Consider the following 8526-nt stretch of genomic DNA (forward strand, 5'->3'; position numbering starts at 1 on the left):
TGTGTATAGCTGTCACAATTCCATTGACTCTATTCACTATGCTGTACTCCACATCCTGTGATTATACATACTATATATATATATATATATAATTATAGTTGACATTCATTATTGTTCAGCTTCAGGTGTAAAGTGCAGTGGTCAGGCATCTACACAGCCCATTTCCTTTCTTAATGCTGGAGTTAAAGAAGTTCATTTATTTTTACCCACTTTGTATTATAATCTGTTAAATGGGAAAGGAGACTTCCAGGAAGAAAAAGACCTAGAAAATATAAGGGTTAAGGATGAGCTGGAATACAAAGACGAGGTTTAGAAAATTCCTCCAGAGACCTTTGTCATTTTCCCGAGGTGGCAGAAATGACCTTGGAAGGTAATATCAGTGGGAGTGGCAAAGTGAAGACCTGAAAAAATCCTCTCCTTCATCGGGCCGGCCGAGTGGCGCGATGGTTAAGGGCTGGCTTGGGACGCCAGAGGGCCCCGGTTCGGATCCCACATATGAGAGCCAGTGACACTGCCCTCCACAGCTAAGATGCTGAACAACAGCTCAACCTGGAGCTGGGCTGCCGTGAGTCGAGTTGCCGGTGACGGTGTAGGCTGCAGCCCCTGTGGCAGTGGGTTGCCATGGGCTACCGTGTGTAGTCAGCAGTCAGCGTGAGCGGCCAGCAGCCGCAGTGAACGGCCATCCAGAAGCCGGCGACTGATCTACCTCGCCCAGGAAGAGTGCAACGATGGTGCCAACTTGGGCCAGTGAAGCAACGTCCTCCACAACTAGACTGAAGAACAAAAGGACAGCAAGTTGTCTGTTCCCCTTCCTCCAATTCCCCAGCACTGTTCCCATCCCCCCCAGTTCCCTAATAAAAATCTTAAAAAAAAATCCTCTCCTTCATGAAAACAATAAGAACACTGCAAAAATTGTCAAAATAAAATCTTCAGAACTCTGAAAATTAACCAAAGGCTTGCAACAATTCGAGGAGTATTTACTCAAGAAAAATGAATGAATTTTGGTTAAGAATGGTGAGCTTTGTGATGCTGTAACTTGCCCTATCCCCATCACCCTCTCCCTAGCTTTGCAGGGCCATGTAATCCTACAGCCCTACAATCATGGCGAAAACCAGCAGCATGGGAGCCACTGGAGAGGGCAGGATGTGTTTGGAATGCCCCCAAACACAATATTCTCAGACAGTTATCATTATTTGACCTTCTGGAAGCTCCCTACAAATCTCCATTCTCAGGGCTTTTCTTTATGGAATCTGACTTCTATAAATAGATCTAGGAATCTAGGAGACTTCTAGGAATCTAGGAGATGGCATGCATGCATAGGGCTGTGTGCATGCCTAGAACTGTGTGCATGCCCCGACAATTACAGAGAAGGATCTAAGCTCTTACCTCTGCCTGACCTTGAGGCTCTACCCACACAGGAAGTGAAGGTTAAGGCAGGGCTGTACTTCCTGCCAATGCATCGAAGGCATGCCCCAACGCAAATGCTAAGGCTGGGAGATTAATGGTTCCTACCATTTAAAGCAATCACTTAGTTGACCACTAAATTAGCTGGTCAGAAACTTTTGTGACCACACATGACAAACTTTATGAATAGACTTACAACCACTAAATCGTACACTTGGAAAGGGTGACATTTATGGTGTGTAAATCATATTGCAATTTAAAAATGTGAAAAAAACCCCACAATGTACAAAAGATAAACAAACTAAAGCAATAATTGGCAAAGGTAACGATAGGTAACTCATAGGCTCTAATCTCTCAGCAAGTTTCATGTGAGACCGGGGCTGAAGTCAGGCGTATGTAATCTGATGGAAACAGGGCATCCTCAGGAAAGTGTGTTCCAGGAAGCAGCCCCTAGGAAGTGGGGGGGAATGGTAAGGCTGACTTTTCCTGAAGTAACTCGCAATAAAATCAATCAGGCTTGTCCTCCCTTTGGCACCATGTTCAAAGAAGCAACTGGGCAGTAGGGAAGATGATTTATTTTAATAATTTTGCATCATGCAGATATAATTGAATCAATTCCTAGTTGTTAGTCATATAAGAATTGTTATCCACATGTTTCATTGAGATACAGAATGCTACAATGAACCTCCATGGGATTCATAGGTTAAAGGCTGTAATCATAAAGCAACAGAGGTTACAGTCGCTCCTAAATTAGCTCCCTCAAAGGAGTCACTATCATACCCCACACTGGAAGCCTTGTTATAGAGGCTGCTACGGAATCAGAATCGTACAGCATGGCAGGGTCTCTGGTATCCACCTGCCTCCATTCAAAACTTGGCTGCTTCCTCTAGCTGTGCAATCCTGGCTAAGTTCATTAGTCTCCTTGTGCCTCATTTTTCTCATCTGTAAAATTGGGCTAATGGTGTTAACTCATTCAGTTGTTGGGAGGATTAAATGAAAAACCAATATACGTAAGCCTCTTAAAGCAGTGCATGGTGCGTGGTTGAGAGTCAGTCAATGTTTGCTGCTACTATTATGCCTCAAGAGTACTACATTTCTTAAACGAACAAACAAAACAGAAACAGACCCGTAGATACAGAGAACACACTGATGGTTGCCGGAGGGAAGGAGGGTTGGGGGGCAGGGTGAAAAAGATGAAGGGATGTAAAGAAAGAAGTACCAATTAGTAGTTACAAAACAATCAAGGGATGTAAAGTACAGCATAGAGAATATAGTCAACAATGTTGTAACAACTATGTACAGTGCTGGGGGAATCACTGCATAAATTACACACATGTCTAACCACTATGCTGCACACCTGAAACTGATATAAAATAATATTGAATGTCAACTGTAACTGAAAAAAAATAATTAAAAAGATTACCCTGCCATCCTGTACGATTCTGATTCCTTAGCAGCCTCTATGACAAGGCTTCCAATGTGGGGTATGATAGTGACTCCTTTGAGGGAGCTAATTTAGAAGTGACTGTAACCTCTGTTGCTTTATGATTACAGCCTTTAATCTATGAATCCCATGGAGGTTCATTGTAGCATTCTGTATCTCAATGAAACATTTGGATAAAAATTCTTACGTGGCTATGAAAATGACATTTTCCTTGGTCAATGCAACACTCAGAGACTTGAAAAAACTCAGCTAAAATATGTAGTAAGATAATACTAATCTCTTCGTTATGCTGACCACAATGTCATAGGCCCTCTACGAAGTATTATGCAGCAGGCAAGGCACAGGCAATGATGGCACAAACAGCGGGTGGTGACATGCTCTTGCAGGATCCTCTACCACCACGAAGCTCTACTGGCCAGGACTGGACACTGCCTGGACCCAGCAGGTCCTGTCTTGCAGGGGGACGTGAGCTGTGCTCAATGCCACTCTAAGTGTTTTGAATGTGAATTTTGTTTACTCCCTCGAATGATTTTTTTTTCCAGACATGGAAACACTGAGGTCAAGGGGAAGGATGAACAATGTCCTGGTTTTTCTACAGATAACCAGAACGCCCTTGGCAGGGACTGCCCCGGGGACGAGTGTACTGCTTTTCCTGCTCCGTCCCCATCCTTCAGTTATCCCTGTGTGCTGAGCACCAGGCTGTACGGAAGCACCTATGTGTGGCTGGCACTGGCAGGAGGTGAAGGGAGACACTGATGCCTCCAGTGACAAATACATGATGTACCAGGAGTGTTCAAATCAAGGAAGAAGAGACTTGTGCCAAGTATATATTGTGCAGAAGGCAAAACAGTCATTCAGAAAAGGAAGGCCATTGTGACACATGCTACAGCTTGGATGAACCTTGAAAACAATATGCGAAGTGAAATAAGCCATTCGCAACAACAACAACAACAACAACAACAACAATACTGCATGAGTCTGCTTATCGGAGGCGTCTAGAGTAGTCAAATTCATAGAGACAGAAAGTAGAGTGGGGGCTGCCAGCAGCGTGGGGGGGGGGAGAAATGGAGAGTTGTTGTTTAATGGGTATAGAGTCTCAGTTTTGCAAGATGAAAAAATCCTGGCGACTGAACAACAATGTGAATAACAACACTACTGAACTAAACAACTAGAAATGGTGAAGACGGTAAATTTTATGTTTTATGTTATGTGTGATTTTTTAAACCACAATTGGATTTTTTTTTTTTAAATGTCACTCTGTCTCACGAAATGACCTTCAAGGCGATGTCTCTGCATGCCACTTAAAACTGCCTGGCAAGCGGAGCCGCTCAGGCAGGCAACACCTGCGGTCTGCACTGCCCTCTGCTGGTAGGCGGTGCCGACGCAAGGAGGGGTGCTGCCTTCCAGAATAAAATCAACAGCTCACTATCAGGGGGGCCTTTTACTTGACCAACACTCTTGGCTTTGAAAACAGGCAGAAAGCACGCTCCTGGGGTAAAATCTTAGTCAAAAGCCCGCACCATAAACCAAGAAGGTTGAAAGCTGCCCCCTTTCCTCACTTTTCCCCTTATACTGGCCCCTGTTGTTAGACCTCCATAACCCCTCAACCATATCCCAGCCTCTACCAGACAAACCATAACCTGGGTGACTTTAAAGATGAAAAGCTATGGTTTCCTCCCAGGATAGTGGTTTTCTCTCTATTGGCAATGTATTTTAATCTACTGGAAGGGGTGTAGATCACAAATTGTTCTGACCCTTGATAGAAAGTATTTTTTCCTAAATTGCTGGTCTCACCTAAAAAGGCTGGCTGTCCATAGAGCAGGTTGAATCCTGTAGAATACAGGAAGCCAGAAAAAAAAATGGAACGTTCCATTCAGGAAGTTGCAGATCTTCTGTTTGACTTCAGCAGGGAACTAGGTGACTTCTACTGGGTTGTCAGAAAAGTCATGATGCATTTTTGCAACGAAAAACATAGAAAAACTACGTCATGACTTTCCCGACAACCCAATACTTCCAGCTGTGGAAACGGGAAGGAAGCTGAGTGGGATGATGCACAAAACTTCATAAAGGAGGAGCTTTTGAGGTAGCCTTGAAAGTGGCTATTTGGTTGTCTGTGGCGATATAACAAACCACCACAAAATTTAGTGGCTTAAAACAATGATTCTTTATCCCTCACTATGTTGTGGTTTGACTGGGCTCAACTGGACTCCTCTGTTCCATGAGATGTTGGCCAGGAGGGAGCTCAGTTGGGCCAATTGCTCACGAGGCTCACATATCTAACATAAAGATGGCGTGGGGGCTGGGCTAAGCCAGGATGCTGGCAGAGGGGGGCCCTCTATCGCTTAACACTCTCGTGGTCTCTCCTTTCCATGTGTTTTCTCCAGCAGAATATCTGGTTAGCTCAGGACTCTCAGAAGTGCAAGACTTAGGCTTCAAACTGACACCGCTTCATTGATTGGTTCAAGTGAGTCCCAGGGCCAGGCCAGGGTCACTGTGGGGGGTCCTCACAGGGACATGAATCCTTGCAGGCATGGTTAATTGGGGACCATCAGTGGAGACCAGTTACAGCAATGGGTAGGCAAAGATGCTGAGATGGAGACGGATGAGCAGAGAGAGAAAAGCCTGAATCAAAGCACCAAGTTGGTAAAACTACAGAAGGGGCTGAAGTGAACGCTGGATAAAGAAGAGTAAATGAACAGCTGCTCTGAGAGTGAGGCACCAGTCAGACTGCTGGGATATTGGATGTTAGGCTTAACAATTTGAACTTCATTCTGCCTAGCAGTTCTCAAATCTGTGTCACAGAATCTCCTGGGGACTGTGGGATGCCAGCTCCCTCCAAAGTCACCGATACAACCTGTTGATGAGATGGAGAGAAGACCATCTCAGCAGAGATTTGGCAAGCCTTGAGGGGGAAAGGCAAAGTCAGAATTTATCGAGAACTGGAAGTTTGGTTTAAGGCAGGTCACTCACTGCGGTGGGGGGATGGGGGAGTCTTGACTAGGATTGAGTAAAAAATCACAACAGTCTAAGTTTGGCAGCAAAAGAGACATGAGGCAAAGGATTCACATAATCTTAGGGCACAAACTGCCGATGCTTTCGCTGAAGAGTTGATGTATATTTCGGAAAACTTCTATGATGAATAATCAAGGCATTTGTCTAGGCAAGAGTCTCCTGGGATAGTCAAGTCGTGCTAATGAAGGCAACGGAATAGCAGCATCATGTTAATGGAGAAGTAAGCTCTGTGGAGTGGTAGGTAGTTTGGTTCTCAGAACTTTGTCCAAATACAGATTCTCAGAGCTCATCCTCAAAAGTTCTTATTTGATGAAACTCAAGAACTCCTCTTCTTAACAGGCTTCACTGGGAATCAACGCTAGAAGCTGAAGGGTAGTGGGGTACATACACCACCCAAACTATGTTTGGTATATTGCTTATTTTGAGCTGCAAGCATTTGAAAAATAGCAAATGCAGGGAGATGCCTTCTCTGAACTTCCCTTATCTACCTAGAGACAGATCCTCCAAAAGGAACTCCATTGTCATAAGTCCCCTCCCCAGGAGTTTCATCAGCCAGAGAAGGTTGACTCTTAACACAGAAGAAGAGACTAGAACTCGGCACCACAACCACACAAACTTTGTCACAATCATACCTCCCATTGGTTCTTCTAAGGGCCATTCATGCTTCCTAAAAATCATTCAGTCTCCCTTCTGAGGCCTACATGTTGCCCACTCCTTTATTAAGATGGTATGTAAGATGGCACTGAAGACTAAATTCTACAGCCACCTCTTGACTTACTCATTCTTCCTGGGTAAGCTTCTGTTTCTCACTTGTTAATCCGTCTTTTATTACAGGGGTCTCAGTTAAGAGCTCAGAAGGATAGAGGAAAATTATTTTCCATCCCCTACAAAGTCATGCAGGTTTTTTTGTTTGTGCATCTGCCTGGATCTCAGCTGTGCTTCAGGGAATGGGGACAGTCATGTGGGGACTGCAGCCATCATCTAAATGACATATAACGATAGTTATCAACTGTGAGTTTTGAGGACACAAGTTAATTCAGTGATGCTGGGCAGGGCTTTTCTTCAGTCTATCTCCCCCTGCCCGTTGTCCTCATCTCTTTGGCGATTCTGGGTCTTCTCCAAGCTAACTTGCAGAGAACACGTGTATGCATTGCCAGGTAAGGCAGGCCCAGGAGAAATCCTTAAGGAAATGTATCAGGAAGGGCAGGGAGAGTGCAGGATGTGGGGATTCCCAGGCATCTTTGGAAGGAGGGCAGTGGGAACTGGAAGTTTCCTTGAGCCTACAGTTCTTTGGTCAGGGACTCTTGGGTGTGCACAGCAGGGTGGGGGCGGGAGTGCACAGGGAAAGAAGCGTGATTTAGAGTTTAGCCCAGAATCCCCATCAGCTTGCATTCAGGATGAGAAAGGCCTTAAGAGGCTCTCCTGGCGTTGAGGAACCCTGGACCTCCCCTGACTTGAACTATCAGCCCACTACAATAAAAGTCCCCCAGACCGCTCAGCCTATCTGACCCTTCACTGGCGTAATCTTGGTCAAATTACCCTGTCCCTCTCCTTCCCCTCACATTCACAGATACTCATAGAAAAAAAAAAATTCACGGAGATTCATTCTCTTGTCCAAGGTCACAGAACTACAAGGGCAAAGCTACCTGCCAAATCTGGTTCTGCCAAACGCCAACTAACTCCTCCTTTTCTGTTTCATTGTTTTTCTTCTTTTCTGTTTCATTCTTGCCCCTTCCCCTTTCACATGCAGCATAATTTTTTCAAGCAGCATGATTATGTTTCCCAATTTGAAAAGTACGTAGACAGATAATGCTGCAGTTAATAACGTCGTAATTCTATTGAAAGAAGTTTCTTCTTTCGTGCTATTATTTAAGACCACTTTACATCCTCATTCATTCATTCATCCATTCATTCATGTCATGTATTCCCTCCGCAGCACGTAGGGTATGAGATGAGACCCCTTCACGCAGGACCAATATTTAGCCAGTACCCTCAGGGAGGCCATTTGCAGCCAGTGTGGGTTCTGAGTAGCTGGGCCTGCAACTTGCAGGGTTTTAAGTATTTGGACTATTTCCTCTGCCATGGTAAGTGTGTGTGTGTCCCCTAGGGTGCTCAGCTGGAATGCGCACAGCCCAAGGCAGTGCAGTAGGGTGGGGTGTGGACTGATTCCGGGAGGTGGAGTCGAGAAGCAGGGACCCAGATCTGGTCCCGCTATAGTCTATCTTTGTGCGGACTTGTGCACATCACTTTCTCTGGAAATCAGTTTCTCCACGGATAAAAGTGTACCGTTTTTTGTAAAAGAAAGCAGAATGTGCCTCTGTGCCTGGGTGCACACAAGGATATGCACTACCTGTTCACAGTGGCTGTCTCTGGGGAGTAGACCTGAGGGAAGGAGGTCTTTTCCACTTTAACCTCTTTACTCCTTTAATTTTCCATAACAAGCATTTGCTGCAATTTCTTTAAGTGAACAGCTAAGAAAGTCCCATTTGTTCCTGTTTTGCAGGAAGTCACACTTCTTATCCGAGGTCACACGGGGCCTTGGCATCTGACTCAAGGCTGTCCTGCCTGTGCGTTCCTTACGCTGCCTCTGAACAATTGGGGGATGTGAGGCTGGGCACCATTTGACCCTCCTAACCCCTGGGCCTCAGCAAAGGCCGCCTAGAGCT

Source organism: Hipposideros armiger, unplaced genomic scaffold, assembly GCF_001890085.2.
Source record: "Hipposideros armiger isolate ML-2016 unplaced genomic scaffold, ASM189008v1 scaffold_253, whole genome shotgun sequence".
NCBI classification, from domain to species: domain Eukaryota; kingdom Metazoa; phylum Chordata; class Mammalia; order Chiroptera; family Hipposideridae; genus Hipposideros; species Hipposideros armiger.